Source organism: Nelusetta ayraudi, unplaced genomic scaffold, assembly GCF_046127955.1.
Source record: "Nelusetta ayraudi isolate G7.1 ecotype Tasmania unplaced genomic scaffold, CSIRO-AGI_Nayr_v1 ptg000173l, whole genome shotgun sequence".
NCBI classification, from domain to species: Eukaryota; Metazoa; Chordata; class Actinopteri; order Tetraodontiformes; family Monacanthidae; genus Nelusetta; species Nelusetta ayraudi.
The window spans coordinates 60,821-81,865 of NW_027466222.1; the positions used below are offsets into that span (position 1 = coordinate 60,821).

General features: G+C 45.3%; 1 long non-coding RNA gene and 1 other non-coding gene across 2 annotated transcripts; both read right to left on the minus strand.

Moving 5' to 3' along the window:
* Positions 1–8,652: 8,652 nt before the first annotated feature.
* Positions 8,653–17,097, minus strand: LOC142880840 (uncharacterized). Its single transcript, XR_012925476.1, has 3 exons — positions 16,944–17,097; positions 14,693–15,033; positions 8,653–8,902 (listed from the first exon to the last, which is right to left on the minus strand). It is a non-coding gene; the product is annotated as an uncharacterized LOC142880840 (long non-coding RNA).
* A 3,764-nt stretch (positions 17,098–20,861) lies between these two features.
* Positions 20,862–20,934, minus strand: trnar-ucg (transfer RNA arginine (anticodon UCG)). Its single transcript has one exon. It is a non-coding gene; the product is annotated as a tRNA-Arg (tRNA).
* Between the last annotated feature and the right edge of the window lie 111 nt (positions 20,935–21,045).

Here is a 21,045-nt window from a genome sequence, read left to right on the forward strand (position 1 = left end):
AATGGGGAGATCCACGCTCGGTTCTTAAGAGGGACGTGGATCCCACTGAAACACAATGATGAGCCGATCCATTCCAAAAGCAACATTCATGTTTCAAAAATGTTCACATTTGTTATCAATGCTCTTTTGGTCCCCCCCGCCCCTTGACCATGGCTTTAACCGCTCTGCCCTCCTGCTTCACTGGCCGGAGCCGCAGCAGCAGCAGCAGCAGCAGCAGCAGCAGCAGCAGCACATGGCGGGAGCGCAAACCATTTCCCACACGAGTTGCGGCAAGGAATCCATCCCCTCGTCCGCTCTCCGCGCTAACAAAGGCAGGCTTAGTGCTGTTTTCTTTTGTCATCAGTAACGTGTTTGAGTAAAGGAGGTAATGGTGCCACAAGTGCTCCAATTAAACGAGATGCAGCCCTGCTGGGAAAAAAAAGGCTCCCCCATTGCCCTCGATACCCTCCCTTCCAAATACGCGCACACAAACCGGGCCCCCTTCTCATCCTGCCCCCATACAGTTCCCGCCCCGACTCCGCTCATGTTTATTCATCAGCCACTTAGAGGGCAAATGCAGAGGCCTTTTAAAACTAAATCAGACTTATTTATTAATGATGGCGGGCGTTCAGGGAGGCGAGACGGCCGGCTTCCCTCGGCTTCCGCAGCAGCCATGTTTGGAGGGAGTTTGCCCTGCGCTGACCACAGGGGCGACTTCCATCGGGGGTGGCGGGGGGTAGAAACTGTCGAGGGACAGTGGAAGGGGGCTGGGGCTGGGGGGGAGGCCACAGGGACGGCGAGGTGGAAAAACTTCAGGAGGCAAGTGGGCATGAAAAGGAGGAGGGAGACACAGAGAATGAGGCCTCGCTTTCACTGCTGATGGCTGACTGCCTGCCTGCCATCCGGGCTCAATCATGATCCCTGATTGACAGGTTGAGGGGAAGGAGAGGGTGGGAAAAAAGAGGGTCCGGCACCAGGCTTTAGAATGGGGGGCTGCACAAAACGCCGTCCCGTACGGGGGGCTTGCGGAGACGCTCATTAATGATAAAGAAGGTGGCAGGGCAAAGCGTGTTTTCTCCGCATGCCAGCCGTGTTGTTTCTAGTTTGAGATTAGTTTTGTAATCTTCTACACGCTGCAGCCGCAAAATGGAAGGAAGAGCCCAACGTGGGAGGTCGCACCTGGCCGTGGCTTTTAGGTTTTTGTTTTGTTTTGTTTTGTTTACCATTACAGAGGGAGCGAGCAACCCAACAACACGGCTCGCTTGATAATGGCGCCGCATAAGATTGTTTTAATCGTCCGAGTTTGCAGATACGTGTCAGTCACTGCGGTTCAGCTTTGGAATTCACTGCTCCATGAGGGTTTACAGCGGTTAAAGAGGCATTCAGGAAGCCATGTTCATTCCCAGTAAAAAAGAGCACTAAAACTCCATTGAAAGCCAGCGCAAGTCTATAGAAGTGTGTGTAAAGCCCCCTCCCCTTCGCCCCCGATCTCCTCATCGTGGTCACAGCGGACTGTTGAAACTTTGGATGTGCATTTTAAGACGGAGAAAAGACGTACAATTTGAGTGGTTTTTTTTTTCATTTATACAATTTTTTCCCCAAAATGTTTTTTTTGTGTCTAAAGAGCAGAATCCACTTTGAGGGCCGTTGATGTCACAGGTTTGAAATATTCCTCCTAAATGTCCCTAAACTTTAAATTGCAGAGGGAAATGTTTTTCCCACCTGGGATTATTTTTCCTCTTGATGCATTATGATGCATTGTGTTGCATTGTGATGCATTGTGATGCATTGTGATGCATTATGTCTCTGTAGTTCGGATGCGCTACAGTGTTTCCGTATCTTTTAGCTGCTACGCGCCCCCTGCGTCCTATCTCTCCCACTGCTCTTTTTCCATCCCGTTTTTTCTTCTTCTCTTTTTCGACCTACCGACGACCCCCCCCCCTTCCCCTCCCTCAGCCTCAGGTACCCCGCGGGCCTCCCCACGCCACTGACCGTCCGCAGAGGCTGCTTAAGTGTCCCTATCAGACCACAGTGGAGAGGAACAGCAGATTAACCATGATCCTATCCGCTCGCCGCTAGCCCCTTCATACGCTCCGTTACACCGTCATTTAAAAGGAGGAGGGGATGCCATTCAGGCCCCTGATATGAATCCCAGACATGGGGACAAGAACAGAGCTTTCACCCCTGTTTCACAGAAAAGACCCCTTTCTGGCACCCTCTAATTCTGGTTGCTACGGGCTTTCCGGGCTCAATGGCGTGCTCCCGTTGTGAGGGGACAAAGCCCCTCAGTCATCCGGCGAAGGTTGCCAGGGGAGGCAGAATGTATGGGGAGGGAAGGGCCGCCGTTGTCCCAGACAAAATGTCTCTCTTAAGGCGGCTGGGATCTGGTGATTGACAGGTGGCTACACGCTCCACTGCGGATCGCCCGGGAGGTCCGGGGGGGTCTTCTGTCTCTGACCGTGGGCGCGCATACGTGTGCGTATTTGAATATGGGCGGTTATGCTGGTTAGAGAGTGAACGGGGGAGGGATTCCGGTCACTCGGAGCGAGATGCTTGCAGCCATGATGAAGGCGGAACCGTGTGTTACCTGTAGAGGGAGCCTCTCCGGCGAGATGCCACGCCGGCACGCTGGCATGTGGACCGAACAGGCAGCGTGCCGCTAACCACGCTAAAGCACATCGTGTACATTGATGTAGAAATACATCATGATTCCAAAAGCTGTGGAAGCTTCTCTTTGGTCCAGTGAATGTCTGTATCCATCAAACACAGCGGTCGGAATTTTCAAATGGATGTTGTGCTGAACGTCAGTGCTGGAAGAGAAGGAAAGTGTAACTTGTGGTTCCAGTAATTATCCTTCTGTGGGATGAACGTTCCAGCAGGATATTGTGGGATCATCAAAGATTGAAATGTTCCAACAATGTTGCTGTGTGCACCAGGGATGTTTTCCTTTCTTTCCTTTTTTCACAAACAAGACCTGAAACTGAATTTGCTTTGACCAAGTTGTTTGGAATTTTTGCGTCAATATTTAGAAATTCTTTGAATGAGTATTCCTTTATTATGTTGCGCGATGTCTGATGTCAAAAATCTATTTTAGATTCTTAATGTTAAACATTTAGTAGAAGACGGTTACGGAATTAACAGAAGCTCATATCTGTACAATGACGTCTCTTCAACATCACTAAAATACTGCAACTTTATCTTTTAAAAATAAAGTTGTGCATCTTCCCTTGATGATGCACAGTGTTAGCACAGCCGCTGTGTCGTTGGATTTGCATATAAACCTCTAGACTGAGTATGTGGCTCCACACAGTAAAAAAAAAAAAAAAATGTGTGCGGTCATTATCCTCCATATATAAGAGGATTTAGTGGTGTGAAGTAGAGAAGTTAGTGGGGCTTGTTTGGGTTTGTGCTTATCTTCCAGATTACTGATATTCAACTCGGAGCCTCTGAGCCTCCAGCCTGGGAACCAGCAGCCCCACGTTTATTTGAGACACCAGCGGGCCCTCTGTGTTCCTCCAGGGCCACGGAGGTGAGTGGGAACAGACAGGGGAGGACCGGCGTATCTGAAAGAGTTCACACACAGCTCCGTCTCCCCTCAGATAGACATCTGGGACTGTCTGGGTTCTGCACTCCCAGACAGGGGAGCCCTCGCAGCCGTCAGAGGCTCCCCGCACCACATCTCCACCCCCCGCCCCCTCCCCTTGACCTTGACTTTCTGTCGCTGTGCCCCTCCAGACAGTCTGGGGTCAAAGGTTAACACAGCAGCCACACATCAGACACGGTTCAGGTCCCCTGTGTCCAATGCTGAATGGCAAATCACCCTAAATTCAGCCTGTTGGAATGCGCCTTTTGAATTCCTGCAGATTGACCGCAGGGCCTCAGGCAGACGATAGGAAATGACTGTGACAGTGTATACGCTCGCATTTCCATTTGATGCATCGTGTCTACGGCCAGTAGGTGGATATTGACGAGGGATAAAACAAACCCACTGAGTTCTGTTAATGATTACAGACCTACTCAAAGTGCACACCTATTATTCCCCTTTATTCATTGCGGACTCCCGGCCGCGGTGCGAATCATTTCCCAGCAGCACATGCTCCGCTTTACCTTTCACCCCCGGCTGCTGATGCGCAGCGCTCTGGGCCAATCACGGCCGGCCTGCCAGCATGTGATGGCAGATTTGTGGGCGAAGGGAACGGCTGCATCCTCACGTGGCTTTTTGAAAAATGCCAACCGCTCACAGTGTGAAGCTCCGCCGAGCGCTTGCTCGCCTGGTGTGAGCATGCGCAACAGCGCCGCTCGTCATGGGAACATCGCTCGTCTATACGCAGGCTGTTCTCCCCCACACCCCACCCTCCCGCACCCTCATTTACCGTTTTTAGATCACCCAAATGTGTCTTTCATTTTTGTTTCTCAAAACACGACAAATGTAAGAGAATCTATTATTTTTGTTTGAAAGATGTACCAGATTTGTGAGTATGCTGCCCAAAGTCTGATGTGATTTGGGGAGTTAAAAGTAGCACATGGAGGACAAAGCCTGCAGTGTTGAAAAGGGGCATTCAGCACTAAAATTAATATGCACAGCAATGTCTGAAACCTTTCTCTTTAAGCAACGATGGCCCCTGAAAGGCCCACGTGCTGGATGCTTACATGAATGCTATGTTAGTACATCTTTCACTCTAAAATCCCCCTAGTGAAATACATTTTGCTTGAATTAGTAGTAGACATTGTATACACTTAAACACACATTGAAATGCATTGAAAATATTTTGGAAAAGAAAGAATAAGAAATTAAATAAAATAAAAATTAAATGAAAACAATTCTTGATTTTTTTGACGTTTTTTTCAGTATTTTTTCCTCCCATTTTACTCATCAAATTTTATAAATTACCTGGCCAGTTTGTTCCATATCTGTTTTTCTGTTTTACCATTAAATCATCATTTGTTTTGTTTTTGTGTTTCTTGGATTCAAAGAATGAAGCATCAAAAAAAACAGAAAATATTAAATTAATGCAATAATTTGTAACTCTTTTTTTTTTTTACTTCTTCTTTTTTTTACGAACTCAAATCTCCTCCCTCTCTCTCTCACTTACACACACACACACACGCACACACACAAACACACGCACACAGAATATAAAGTGATTTGGAACAACACAAATTTTAGCAGCTATTTTTGTCGCTCGACAACCACATCTCGGTACTTCAGCTCTAAATCCTGGCAGCCCTTCTGCGCCTCTCTGTTGGAAAAACCTCCCTCCGTTTTAAAGCCTTTGGTTAAAACCCTTTAAACATACTTCTTAGGCGCCATTAGGACTGACACCGTGCACCAGGTTTGTTCAGAGGAGCTTACATAACTGTATTGCAGGCCGCAAATGGCTGCAACAAAAGACACTCAAAGCATAACGCTCAAAGCATCGGCGCCACTGTGCTTTAATTACTCTGAGCGCTGGGCTAAGAAAACAGCAAAAAACTGTGTGAAATCAAATATACGTAATTATAGACAAAATAATAAAGTACCATTTCCTACATAAATAGGAAAAAAGTAATTTCCATGAAACATTTTCAATATATACATTTTCTGTGGAAATTTCTGTTGGTTTCTTCTTGAACATTCAAGCTGGCAAAGAACCATTTCCTCATTAATTCACTTGACGCTGAATTGCACCTTTGTCAAATGCACCTCGAACATCGGTCGGGAACTTATTACGACTCGGCACGGCATTCACTCTGGTGGTGTTCTGAAATAAGATGAGGCTGCTCAGCTGTTCCAGGATCAGCTCGGCCTGGGTGCTGTCCATTCAGCACTTCCTCCGCGGACGGAGGAGAAAGAAAAACAAGCTAAAAAAAAAAAGACAATGCCAATGATTCTACATGACCTTATAATGAAACACCATGATATTTTCACCACGTATCCCTCCACTCTCGGCTCAACCCAAACTCCCTTGGATTAGTCGTCGTCAGAACTTGGCCACGGGGGAACTAATTGATTATAAAGAGACCCACACTTCAAACCTCCGAGCCCCCCCTCCCTCCCCGCCTCTTCTAACTTTCTCTGAGTGCACGGGGGGAGCCATGGGAGTGTGCGTGTCTGCAGCGCGACTCGTCTGAAGCGGCCGTGGACGGGGGGTTGGTGTGTTGAGGAAGGACTTGTTGGACATATTAAATCAGGCTGATTAGGAGTTTAGGTGAGGCCAAGGCTCAGGTCTGGCTGAAAGGATGCCCGGCAGGCCTTGAGTGATACTATTCACATCCTGAGCAGGAAGGTCAGTGTCAGAGGAGTTCACAGGCCCCACTTCCATTCTTATGCTAAAGGTTCGCCCACATTGGGCTCATTGAGTTCCTGCGAGGCTGTAAACAGCTTACTGCCAGTTTCCCTCCAAAACCTTCTGCATTCCTCGGCTGCACCGAAGACGTTGCTTCTGAGCTGAGAAATTAGTTCCCGCTTATTGAGTGGGACATCGTCCAACAAATTTGCATGCATTCGTATCATTCGTTGCATGACTTTTAACATCTGCACAGTGTTTTGTTTTTTTTAGCCTTAAAAATTTATATGATATTTCTGGATGTAAAACTGTTCAAAATCCAACAGCGTTTTATTCCCTAATGGCTGTTTTCAGAACTGCTTTTGTCCTTCAGAGATGATGCTTGCTCAGTCAGTTTTTATCTCCCCTAACCAGGTTTTATGAACTTCCTTCTGAATGGGCTTCTCCACACATTGTTCTGCTTCAGCCTGTGTCCAGCAGTCATTGGGGAATAGCAGGAAATAGTCTCTTAATGAGTGGCCTTTGGCCTTTGGCTCCAACATTGACCGCTCTTGACCTGAGCATCTCTCCGCACTGTCTCTGGTCCTCTTGGGGACTGTCCACATTATGACCCCTGACCCCCTGGTGACCTGTGGGGACTTCAACAACAGGTCTCCGACCAGCTTCCTTCCCTCTCAGGACACTCACCAAACAGCCTATATTCAAGCCTCTGCGAAAAGATGTTGAAACTGTGCGATGATTTTTCTCAACCTATATCCCTTAAAAAAACACATATATTCAGAGCACACAGAATAAGTGAATTGAATATGGCTTTTTAACTGATGAAAGCCATACAAGTGTAACAGTTTTTATGAAAGTGTTTGAATGTTCCAGCTCCTTGGTGCCAAGCTCCACAGCCACTGATTTCACTAATTGGTTTCCATTCATCCTCAGAGGGGAACTAATCACCAAAATCAGCCGCTGTAGTGCTGGGATGGATGGAGAAGCTGCTGCCTCCTGCCTGGAACCCAATGACTGAAATCTCTGCGGTTTTGTAAGTAGCATTTATTTGAGGTTATATTCATACCCCTGTTCACTCCTGTCATTCTATCACATTATCTACCCAGTGTTTTTGTTCTATTTTCATGCTTCTAGCAATGGTGTATACAGTTAGCTATTGCTTTAATTATTTTTCTTTTTTTTTTTTTTTTTAGATATGGTGTAGTTATGCAGTTGTCTGTAAAACACGTTTTTCTCTCCATAGACCATTACATTTTCTTCTTTGAAAATCAGTTAAATAAAAAACTAACTGCTCTCAAGACACTAATAAGTTCAAAATGAGCTTTTTACAATTTTACAATAGCTAATTTGCTTTTAGTAATTAGTAGCACAATATACACTTGCCATAAACCCCAAAAAATTATTTTACTGATCCTAAATTGAAATTTAATATAAATATCTTCACGGGGGAAAAAAAAATAGAGGTCACGTGTTGCACAATTTTTCTGTCTGCACGTGACAGATTGATTTCGAACTAAACTTTGGGTCCTGTTTTATTTATTTATTTATTTATTGCATATTTCTCGGTGCCTTAAAGCCTTTGGCTGGTTTGAACTCGCTGTGGCCGAGGGAATAATCCCCCGGTGACCCCTGCGCGTGTCCATCTGTTGTTTGACTCCGGACACACATCAGCGGGACACTGATTGAGGTCCGATTGACACCAGGACGCCCTGTAATCCCCAAACCTCATTAAAAAAAAAGACAGAAGCAGCGGCCTGGTGCTCGTGGAGGTGTACGTGACGTAAACACAAACATTCCCCGAGTTTTCCGACCCCGAAAAAAAATATAGAAAATTGACTGCGTCTTATTCAAGATTTCATTCCTGTTTAATATGTGGCGTATAACATATGCACGGCTCTCATGATGAGCACGTAATTGGCCTCGTTTACATTTTCCTAATTCATAATATATAAACCGAGTGACGAAAAGCTCATTGTGTATTTTAATGGCGGCCGTTCGGGTCATTTCGTCCGCAGAGTTTTGCGGCTGCAGAACTTTGTTCGCTGATTCAGTCCACGTCCTGCCGGTCTGCACCTCCTAATTAAAACTTAATGCGGGGGTCAAACACTCAAACACTTCCTCACACGGCGCTCACGCATTAACACGTGAACGTCTGTGACAGATTTCTTTCTTTTTCTTTTTTTTTTGTACGGCGTTTTAAACAATGAAAACCCAGCGCAGTGCAATAATCACCCCGTTATTCGGTTAATCGCCTCCTGTTTATATTTAAAACATTTCGGTAAACTTACTTTTATTTATTTTTTTTAGTATTTCACAGTAAAAAAAAAAAAAAAAACGTGAAAATTTCCGTTGAAAATACGTGAGGAGAAACACACAAAACTATGCTAATAATGCAATGAGACAGGGATATGTTTAATTAGAGCTTTATTGTTTTTTGATTGAAAAAAAATATATGAATCTTAAATGCAGCAATGTAGTAATGCAAGTAGCCTAAAACCAAACTTGGTAGGCATTTTTATTGATGACATTGGAACATTCTGTTTTGCACATTCTTAATTATTCCTGGGTACTGAGGTGAGTGATGTCTGTTATCTTCAACCTCTCTGGTGTCACGTTGCTCTCGTGTCAAGGTAGAAGGTGCCACCAAGTGTCCCCTCCTGAGCAGAGAAAAGATAATCAATCATTAATAGTGAAATCAAAGTCAACAGATTCTTGTGGATTTAACACATTTTAAAAAAATAAAAAGTTCCACAGTATGTAAAATTACATGTTCTTAACAATTCTCTTTAACACACACAAGCACACACGGTCATGAATACACTGTACATAGACACACACTATAAATGGAAGATTTATTCTCACTTTACAAAGACTCAGCCTGCAAGTTTTAGATCGTTTTTGTTGCTGATAATTCTATTTTGACAATAAGGGAGCTGTTTGGAGATTTCCCTTCCGTTTAGTTCTGTTCGCCACAAATTTCGGGCAGTATTTCAGAAAAACAAACTTCCTTTTCAAGCCCAGTAAAAAAAAAAAGAGAGAGAGAGAAAAAAAAAGGGAAAAAAAGCCCCCTGTGCTCTGCATGTTGTTTCGTCTCTCCCATTTTCAGGCTGTATGCATGGAGGGATCTTAGGGCTTTTATCCCCACAGGGAACCAGCCTGAAATCTTTCTCTGTCAATTTTCACCCACTCCCCAATTCAGACGAGCCTTTTCTCCCACCAACCCCACAATGAAGGATTTGTCCCCGTTCTCTTTGTCCACCTCTGACATCTTTTTTTGACTGCTCCCTCTCCTTCAGACAGCATGCAGCGTATGCAAATACGCGCTCCTTTATTCGTCGGACCCCTCCCCTGAATGAATGCAACCTTAAATGAGGACACACACTTGCAAAAGCGCGGCATGGAAACGCGCACGCATAACACTTGGTGTTGTTTTGTTTTTTTTTCGTCTCGTCTCTGGATCGCTGACATAAACAGAAAGGATACTGTGTAATTTATAAATATGTATGAAAATAGTTTATCTGGAGGATTTGCAGGCAGCGCCGATAACAAAGTATCCCAAAATGAATCGTGATTTCGCAGTAAAACAGGCTAAAGTGCAGAATGCAGCAAAATGGCTGTTTGCTGCGTGTTGGCGAAAAGTGAATCTGAGCCGCAGTCAAAGATCTAAATGTGCAGAGAATCATCTCCAACACCAATCGCTTCTTTCCCCCCCAAAACGAAAAGCCCATCTTCAAACATAATCCAATTTACATTCAGGCTCATTTAATCTTTTATTTCTCTTCATATGATTATGCAATCTTCTAATCTCTGCTGAGCTGCCGTGAAAGACTCGTGCTTTAATTGTGAAACTTGAAGGAATTTTTAGCGAGATGCTTAAAAATACAAAAAAAAAAGGTGTAGTGCAGCCTTGACTTTTTATTTAATGTCACCTGAATGCGCACACGTCCAAAGTCATTGAGGACGGGTTTGTACATGTGTTGGGAAAAAGGAAGAAAGGGAAAAAAAACAAGCTTGGAGGCAGCAAAGCGTCACGGAGGAAAAGGACGAGCTGCAGGCTGGTGATGTCGCAGGCTGCGTGAATTATAACCAGGTCTGATGAACATAAAGTCTTCTGCTGCCACCAACATTCCCAAGCTGGCCCGTGCCATCTGTGAGTGTGTGAGTGTGTGTGTGTGTGTGTGTGTGTGTGTGTGTGTGAATGGAGCGGTGCTAGTGTGTCTGCGGTCGGTCTGTGTGTGTGTGTGGTGGGGGGTTGACGTCTGCTGGACAGCTCTGACAGTTCGGCCTTTTCAGCCGTACATTACTGAGCCAAGCGGCCTCTTTCCCATAGCAACCCTGGCCGAGGTCAAAGGCTATGTACCCCTCGTCTGCACACCCACCGTCAGCGCCGCCGCCTCCGCCTCTTTATGCTCTTCACCGTAGCCAGGGTGGTCCCTCAACTCCCCAGACTGCTCGCACACCAGACTCCAGCACCACAGAACTTGAACTTGACTCGACTGGCTGTGGCGCAGACTGAGTCATGCGTCCGTCACATTTACGTGGGATTAGAAGCTGTTCTGTTTCTTGCTTTCGCCTTTGGACTCGGTATTAAACGCGCATCCTGGACTTAAGGAGCTAAAAACCTGTATAAATGAGGTCGCACTATAGGGATCCTCCCTAATTCCTCCCGCCCCAGAACCTTATCTCCTCATGATATGATTACCGTTAAAGTCGCCCACTCCTCCTCTGCTTTCAACGGAGCGTACGGGACCCCTGGCCCACGGACGCCCCGGACAGACAGATGTAATCTGGAAAGCCCGGGATGTAGGAACTTCTCTCCGTCTTCCTCTAAGATACTTAATGTCAGGCTTTGTGCTAGATTAGTCTCGGCCGGAGTTGCATTAACCGGCTCCGGCGAGCCTCGCTTGACCCACATTGAGCTCCATCCAAGAGCGGGCGGTGGGAGAGATCCGGGTTTTTATACATCACAGTAGTGCTGTTAAAACATTAATATTGTCCACACACACACACATGCACGGAGCGGAGCGATAAGGATCCTAGGAGGTAACCCAGGTGCGATATTAACATTTTATCGCTACTCTGCCTGGCTTTCTACACTTGCACTGAATTGGAAGTGAGTGTCGGCCGGCGCTGTCACTTCATCGTGTCACACATTATAATTTCTCCACACTGAGAAAGCCTGGCATTACAAAGGCACGGTGTAGTTTATAATGAGCTACAGCGGAGAGAGAGAGGAAAGGCAATCATTGGCATTGTGTACTTTTTCAGAATTGGCTGTACATTTGCATAGGATTGTTTTTCTTTTTTTGGGGGGGGGGGGGCGCTGCGTAGGCACGGGAGGGGTGTGGATTTAAAGATGAATATTTAAGTCGTTGTGTATTTACATCTTAAATCCTCCTGACACAGTGACCTCACTGTTTAGCCGCCCTGCTTCCTGACGGTCTTGATTGGAAACTGTCTCTCTGTTTTTCCACTGGATTAAAAAGAAAAAAAGAAAAAGACAAAGTCCACATTGACCACAAGCTGTATCAGGACGGGGCTTACCATGATGTTAAACATTCATTTTTAATTTTGTGGCCTTCAGATGTGCTACCTTGCGCGTCACAATGAGTCGGTCGGAGGTACGACGTGCGCACCGCTCAGATGTTTCCACCTCCACGACGACTCTGGAGCGCTGGCTCGCTCTCGTGGCCGAGCGTGAATACATTTTCCCGACTAATTTGCCGGAGTCACCTCCTCTCTCTTTGACCACGCGGCTGCCGCAGCTACACATAGCGCAGCCGCAGCCGAGCGCCCTCTTTAGCATGCACGTGGGCTGCTATGCTCCTGGCGCCTGCAAATTGCTTCTAGCATGCTACGGCTACGTTTGCTGTGGCAAGCTAACTCTGCTAGCGAAGGCAGAGGTGAACACGTGTGTGTGTGTGTGTGTGTGTGTGTGTGTGTGTGTGTGGGGGGGGGCTTTAATCACAGCTGCCCCGTGTGCTACGGCTGCTTTGTCAATATTCATTTTTGGTCCGTGAAGGATCTTTATGTTTTGTTCACGCAAAAAAAGGGGTAAACGCCCTCGTTTGCAGCATCCTCCCCCTTCATCCTGCTGCGTCTCTCTCTTAGCATCCGCAGCAGGGACGCACAGGGCGAGCTACAGTATCTCCCAGATTAATTTCCCGCCCTCACTGTTGCTTTTTCCCCCCACGCTGTCAAATCTGCCCGAAGCAACGCACCGCGTACCACCGGCGAGAAGCACAAACGCAATTATAAAGACGGCTCTGAGTCTTTCACATGAATAAAGAGAGGCTATAATCTCTTGACACGTGGGCCGCACTTACATATCTGGTGGAGGCACGCGTACAGTATGGAGCTCATTAATAATCATTATCCGCGGGTTACATCATTCAGCTTGTTAGGCACACCCATCGCCTCGGCTGAGTCACTCTCGCACAACTCGCCGCCGACTGTCCTGTGAGATTTTCACGGCAAAGTCGAGAGCGGAGCAAATCACTCTGATCTCGTCTAAACACAGGACGAACCCAAACCCCATAAGTTAGCTGAGCTGAGCTGAGCTGAGCTGAGCTGAGCTGAGCTGAGTGCGGATAAAGCAGCGTGAAACACAAACCGATCGTTGTTTATTTGTGGCTGATGAAAACAGAAAAAAAAAATGCAAAAAAAAAACCTACAAAACCTCCCCTTTGCGTTACATCCACGATTACAAGGTTGTGGCAAATCATGACTGGCAGCGTTGCAAGCTCCGAATGTATGCAGCTATATGCATATCATGCATGTATGCATGTCTAATGCAGCCAAATCTTTCTCATGGAGCCGGAGGAGGAGGAGGGGAGAAAAAAAAAAGCCGCCTCCATGCCTTTTAGACATGCAGAGGAGGCTGAATAGTCTGATGAACAGCCAGGTGACAAGAGGTCTGGACTAGCTACCCCCCCACCCAACCCCCCTCCCCCGACACACAATCACACACATATCAAACGCGCATTCACTGGCGCGCGCATTAAAAAACCAACGGCGGCCCAGCCGACCCTGGTTGATCCACACGACAGTCTAATGTCCCAGGCATCTGCTCATGTCTAGTCTGGAGGGTCTTTCCCACCCTGCCCCCCAGCACCCGGCAGCACCAGCTTCCCACAATGGTGGGAAAGCAGGCCTTTATGGAGGGCAGAGGGGGGAGGGAGGGAGGGAGGGGGTGTCTAAACAGCTATTGAGGGGGGAAGAGAGAGTTGAGGGAGCGAGCGAGGGCCTGAATGATAATGTGAAAATACACAGCGCTTGTTCATTAACGCACAAGCGCTGCAGCTGCAAATGTTGGCCCCGGACACACAGCCTCACGTGCCTCGCCTCTCTGCTTCGGGTCGCCACCGCGCTCCCTGCCATGATTGGGGCCGTTCGCACCATGTGTGTGTGTGTGTGTGTGTGTGTGTGTGTGTGTGTGTGTGTGTGTGTGTGTGTGCGTGTGAGAGAGTGAGTGAGAGAGAGAGAAATGCATGGAGGTAGCGAGCATTTTGGCGCTTTGATAATCACCGCTGGCTGTTAGCTGCTCAGATCTCCTCTGGTAATGCAACATTTCTGACCGTCGGCACTGAGCGACGGGTGTAGCGACTGATCCCAACATCGTTGCAGTGCCGTCGATATTTTGCGTTGGCTTTCAAAGTTGTGGTTTCAAAGAGGTGCGCAGAGGCCTTCCATCATCTGCTGGCCTGCACGGAGCTGCATGGCCCATCGATGAAAGCACGATACGCTATGCCTGATATTTTCTCGCACCAATCAGTGGGTCTAATGAATCTTTTCGTTTGCGAGGAAATTTGATTCTAATGCTTGACTAAAAATAATGACCTGAATAATTTTCCTGAACCCCTCAACAGAAGCGAGCTGAGCGGCTTCTCAAAACTTAAACTCAAAAATTCAATAAAGAGACAGTTTGTCATGAAGGAACATAAGAGGTTCACTGTGTGGAGACACATCACACACACACACACACACACACACACACACACACACACACACACACACACACACACACACACACACACACACTGCCTTGTGCGTGGCGTATAAGAAGCATCATGACGAGGGAGGATGGCAGGTTTCCTTCAACCGGTGCCAGCTCATTAATTTTGTTTGCAACCCCCACCGACCGACACCGCCAACCATCCGCACCCTTCCTCACCCCCCCCCAACCCCCCGCCTACCCCTCCCCCACCCCCTCGCCTCACCCCTTAACTGCTAATTAGCAGGAGCAGAAGATGCAAGGGGAGAAAAAGGGAGAAAAAGGGGGGAGGCCATATGTGACTGCAGGCTGAATGTGGAAACTCTTCCTCTTCCTCTTCCTCCTGCCACCCCCAACCCACATCGACCACTCACGCACACTCACGCACACTAACCTACCTCCTGCCCGCCGCCATCGCCACCAGCACCCAACAGAAGACCACGACGTGTCTCACCTCGTGTGCCAGTCCAGCCATTTTAGGTGTCGCGGCAGCGTCTCCCAAGATGGCTCCTTGTGAGCGCGCCCGCAGTTCCAGGCATCCGGCAGCGCTCTTTGTCCGCCCCTTGGCTTGGCACCGGCGAATCATCAACCCGTTGGCAGTGCAGATGGCATTAGAGGCTCTTGGGTAAAAAAAAAAAAAAAAAGAGGAGGAGGAGGAGGAGGGCGAGGGAGAAGGAGGTGGCTGTTCCCAACCGACCGTTTTTTTTTCTCCCCCCCTCCCTCTCATTGTTTCTTTTAATTATGCCTCTGCCCTCTTTTCAGGAATCCTCCATCATTCTGTGTCGCTGGCCGCCGCTGTAATAAGAGGAGAGAGAGAAGGGAGAGAACAGAGGAATAAAACAACATAATAACATTGCGCACGGTCTCCTATAATGCAGCTCAACACAATGTTTTGATTGCAGCTTCCTAATTGCACAATGGACTCTGTGCCCCCACCCCCTTCCTTCTTTTGACTATGAGCACTTCACAAAATTAACAAAACTTAGGGGGACTGTGAGCGGTTCTGCTCCTCCACTCCTCTAAATGGCCGTCTTTGTACACGAGTGTGCGTTGCTGCCACACACACCCGCGCACAAAGAATAATTGGCATCATACATGTGAGCAGGTTGAGGGCCCAGGATGCCGTTGAACCATCCTGTATATAAAGCCTCCAGTGTTTCTTCTTTAATTTCCATTCATTAGCGCAGGAGAAGCCGCGGTGACGCGATACCGGGCCGAGTTCAGGCAAAGACTCGGAACCGCGGCCTTTTCGCATATCCAACATATCGCCTGCCGGAGCGAAGCAATTAGCCTGGTTTGACAGTGAGCTCCACTCGCCATTGGTAGTTAACAGAGTGAATGAAAACTCATCTCACTTTGGCCGCTCTTTGGGCTTTTAGTGGCATTCTCTGTGTGCTGAGCATATGCGTGGCGCGGCGCTGAAGTAGCGAGCTGAAAAGTTCAGGCCCATGTCTGCAGGACGGCCATGGCCTTCTCAATGAGCGGAGACACAATGTCTCCCAAAGGTCCCTGGATGGTCGACAACTTTAAATGCAGTCGACAAGTGCTTTCCTAAAGGCTTGCGTGCGTGCGCACGCGTGTGCATGTGCGTACAGTACAAAACCCACTCGACGCCACTTCTTAACTGTTGTCGAGACATCAGAGCCAGGATAATGCGCAGGCCTCTCTTATTTGGCCGCGATAAACACACAGTTGTTTGAGTTTTATGCGAGCAGTAAGGAGTTTTTCTGCACAAGTCAAAAGCAGACGATAGTCCCGATGACCTAAAAATGAAAAACGGCCGTATCTGCCCTGCTAAAATATGCACCAGTAAACAGGGACAGCATGGCGACCCATGTTCCTGCCCCAAAGCAGGAAGCCTTCTGCTTCACTGTTTCCTCGCCCACCGCAGGTCAGTGGGAGGAAGGACAGGCTGCGTTCACACATGAAACACAGTCACGTTGGCCGAATTCCATAAAGCTCCTTCTGTCCACGCTACTAAATACTCTTTCTTATTCACTTATAGCCTAGCGAGCTATACCGTTTCCCATCATGCCTCACTCAACCTCTCATTTCTTCTCTCGGGCATCGTTAACAAACTAAAGACCTTGTGCTTCTTCATTTATGACGCATTTAAGAGGGGGGGGGGGGAGTTTGTGAGCTCAATAAACCTTCACCTGCAACATTCAGCACCATCTTGCAAAACACCCAGGTGCATCACTGCCCAAAAACACAGCTCTTAAAAAAAAAAGGCCTGGTTTCATCACATCACATTAAAGGAGTAAATGTGTATACATACATTATACATGTCGACGGTATTTTCTACTATATGAATCACAAGGGCAACATTGTGATTTGGACCCCATGAAGAGTTTCTGAGGTAACAACTATAATAGGGTTCCATAATAAAGATAAACTACATAGTAAAACTGCGTAACATGCATTTCCTTTGCTTATAGGATACAAAATAAATAAAAAATAATAATAAGACACATTATGTGAAAGTTTTGCCTCCCTTTCGCAATACAAATATAAAATCCAAAGCTAATTATGAATAAGACCAAGAATTTGTTTTTTTGTTTGTTTTTTGTTTTTTAAAATACAATATAATAGTTGAAGAAAAACCCAGTGTGATGTAGTTAAGAAACAGTGTGTTGTTGTTTTTTTTCTATAGCGACAAACGATAAAGCTCAAATTTTTTTTATTTTTTTTTTTAAATTTCTTACCTTTTTGGCGAGAGCTCCGAAATCCGTCACTTTTCTTTGGCGGGACGGAGCAACACGAAGCGGTTTCTACTTTCGGTTATCTAGCTTTATGACAGGTATTTAATACTCATACAGCTAGATAACCAAAGACAGAAACGCACCTCCTCTCTACGACACACACGCGCGCACACACTTCTCCGTGCTGCAGCCCGACATGACGCTGGCAGAGGAGATGAACACAAGATGTATTAGCAAGGCCTGGAATATTCAAACATCACATCAGCGGCTCGTCAACACCAAGCTTTCATTATATGTATGTATATTAAAAAATAAAATAGCATGTAACAGAGAGATAATTTGTGGGTCAAAGACGCAACGGCATTTACCGTTTAACAATTATTTCCGTCGCTTTATCTGAGGTGTCCACTTAAGGGCCTGTTCATTAATAGCATAATTACTGACCTGCTTTATACGTGGGTTATCGTGGACATATATGGCTATTTTTTAAAATTCTAAAATATTTACAAATTCATTTAAAATATCACAATATATGATCCGTTACTTTCCCACAGGATAAGTAACTTTTAAAATTATATTTATACAGGCTATTTGGCTTCTATTTTAGCATGTGCTTCAGAACATTTGGAACATTTACATTTAAAAAATAAAATTGACATTCGATGAGTAACAAAATAGAAAATAAGAAAGTTTTTTGCACAGCTCCCATTATTTTTAATCCAGCAAAAATAAACGACACCCACATACCCGAGTTATGTTGAAAAGCACTTCACTACTCCAATGAAAGACAGTTTTGCACAAACGAGCAACGTATATTTTGGTATTTGATTCATTAAGACTTGCCCTGAGAACTCCGTCTTAACAGGCTAATCTAATACATCCTGATACGATTCAATGCATGACGACTGAACTATAGTGCGGCTTTGCATGAACGTGACCGTGAACATGTCTGCAACCTGCTACAACGCTGTTGACACGGCATCGCTTAAAAGCGCCAACGAGAATGTGGAGTTTTGACTATTTAGATGACAAATTCTTAATCATGCTCCATTTGACACAATATTTTTTACCTTGTTTTCAGTCTTTAGCCTCCTACTGGAAGCTTATGGATCCCTACTTTTGATGGCAGTTGTGACTGGCCTACTTCTTTTCAAACTGAACTCATTCACAAATATTATCTACATTTAATTTTCCATAAGAATAACATCTGAAGGCTTGTAATGGTCTCAATAATGATTCATCTGAACTAACAGAGATCTGTTTCTTTGCATATGGGTTTTTCTGTCTATTTAAGGAGCAACGACCCTGCGATTCCCTGCATGAACGCATTGGTGTGTGTAGGTTTTTTTTTTTGTTTTTTTTTTAAATGCATTCACCCCTTATAAAATAAAGTAAAAGCGCTAAACTGTGTGTGTGTGTCTGTATCTTTCATCTGTCAAAAATCTCAGATACAACGAACAGAAGCTAAAAATGCTGGGAGGGAAGAAAAGAAAAGAAAAAAAAACACGATTTGTTCCTCACCTGCTGTGAAGGCAAAGTGGACACTGGAGCCAGATGTGGATGGTCATGATGCCGTGTGCTGCCTGCGGGTCCCCTGCCTGCGGGTCCCCTGCATGCTGGGCCCTCGCCGGTGCCAGCACCGCAGCTCTCCGCTGAGAGCAGCTCCATCCCCACTCCTCACTGCTCCTGCTTCTGACTCCCTCCTCCGCCGCGCCAGCTTCCTCTACTCCCTCGCGCAGTGACGTCATAGCAGAGCCGGTGCAGCGCGTTGACCAATCATTGCAGAGGCGTCAAAGACGGCGCGAGTCAGGTAAGAGACCCCACTCCTGCTAAGATTCTCGGAATTTATCTGGCTCATGTTTTAGTCGTTTGTCTGCAGAAAAGAAAAACATTTTTTGGTCTACTTTATTTTTAATTTGTGGATTTTCTTGTAATCCATGGGACATTTGTTTAGAGGATTTTAACTGTGAAGGCTCTATTTAAACACACTGATGATGCAACTGTATGTCGATGTTGGCGTTCAGAAATATTTCATATATCATTTTAAGATTACATCAGTCGTAAAAACTGTAATTGAAAGTCTGTTCAATTGTTTGGGGAACTTATCCAAAATAATTGATAAAAACAAGAAGTAGGCTAGAGCTGTCCAATTATTTACACTCAATAAATATTTATATTGTTCTAACAGGTTGAAATATCTTATATGTGTTTACTGTTTAATATATTTAATCTGTAAAGTATTCTATCATTCTATGAAAATGAGTGTCGGAATTAGTGGTGATTTTTAATAAAATAGTGTTAAAAATGGAAATAGATAGAAGCGGGTATTCAAAATGGATGGACGGATAGATGGAGGGTTGGAGGGAGTTTTTCAGAGAGCAGAGACAATTAAAACATTTACATTACATTGTCTTGAAGTTACTTTGAGGATGATATTCCAGTATAAAATTTGGTAGTTTAGCACATACTATCCATGTCCCGGTTCCCACCGTTTAATCGCTTTTGTAAAGGTGGGAGTGAGTTGTCGCAACAGTAAAACATCTTTGATTCGTGAGGCGTTAAGCATGTGTCACGTAATCGCTCCGTAGCGTTGAGGTCTGCGGCCAAAGTCGATTCCCTCCAAATCTTTCTGAGGAGATGTACCTTTAATTTTAGTTAGTTAGTTATTCTGTTAGTTTAGGTTTTTACGATGCTTTATCTAGTAAAATATTATAGTATATTTATTTAAATTGGTCGTGATTTTGTCAACAGAAACAACAGAAATTGTATATGACAATTAAATATATATATAAATACAATATAATCGTAGCAGTAGTAGGACTCATGCTTCAGTCTATTATGCAAAAAAAACAACGTTATGTACGCAATGTTTATTATTTGTAGGTCTAATTTGTAAAACCTGTCTGAGAACTTTGGGCTAGAAATGAAGGGGAGGTGTTACAGGTCAAGTTTGTAATCCCCCCCAAAAATACTTGAGCTATAGTTTTTACAGGCATATCCAACAACTAAAAATTACAAAATCTGTATTCAAAAAATGTGTTTGAAATTTCAAAATAAAGTAATTAGATTGACGTTGTTTGTCGTGAGATTTAAGATTTTCTAATGAACCCAGAGGCAGTGTTTTAATGTGGTTTACGATTAGGATTCTTCTTCTCCCTCGTAAATTCCAAATGGTCACATTTCAACAACATGCCCCCCCCAAAAAAAACAAAAAACAAAGCAACAATGCAATTGTATTTTTTTTTTTTTTTTTTTAAATAAAGATTCACATCGAGTCAATGTTAAGCCAACAGTCAAATCCTAAAGCGTGCTTGAGGCTTTCAGAACATTTAAGATTAACTTTTCAATAAGCTCCCATCCATCGCACTCTCTCCTCGTTCACACAAAGGGAATGCACGTAAGAACGTGCAGGAGTACAGCGGAGGGGCTGTAAGTCTGTATGTACAGACTTGTACATACTGTACTGTATATAAAGCCAGGGTTCCAAAAAATGTTGCTTATATTGGAGAGATAGAATTTTACATGAGGTCATGTTGGAATTTAAATGGCCGGGGAATTAATGTCTAGATAAATGCCAGTGTCAACGCTCGTGAAGGAACACGTGTCTAAGGCAGGTTGTTACCTCCCATAGCATGTAGGTAACTATGAAGGTGAAGCACGTGAAGGCCGGGGAGGTGCAGGCGCTGAGAGGCAAAGACATGCATTTAAGCGAGAAAAAGCCTAAATTTAAAGTGCTCTGAAAAAAGCAACACGTCGACATTTTTCTCATTTTAAGTTTCAAATTAACTTGTACAATAAAGTATTATTGAATAAGCACTTTCGATCGATGAACGAGTGACTTTACGGTCTGTAGAACACATATTGAGTGCTGCAAGCAAAAACAAATGCAGTCAAAGAAAGAGAGACAATGGTCAAAAAGAGCGACCGCGGCAGGACTCGAACCTGCAATCTTCTGATCCGAAGTCAGACGCCTTATCCATTAGGCCACGCGGCCCGGTTATGGACATGTGAGGCATACACGAGCCATATAACAATCATATGCTAGGTACTGAGATTTCTACCGATGAGACTGGATATGTTCCTACAAAAAGTTCTTCTTCTTTTT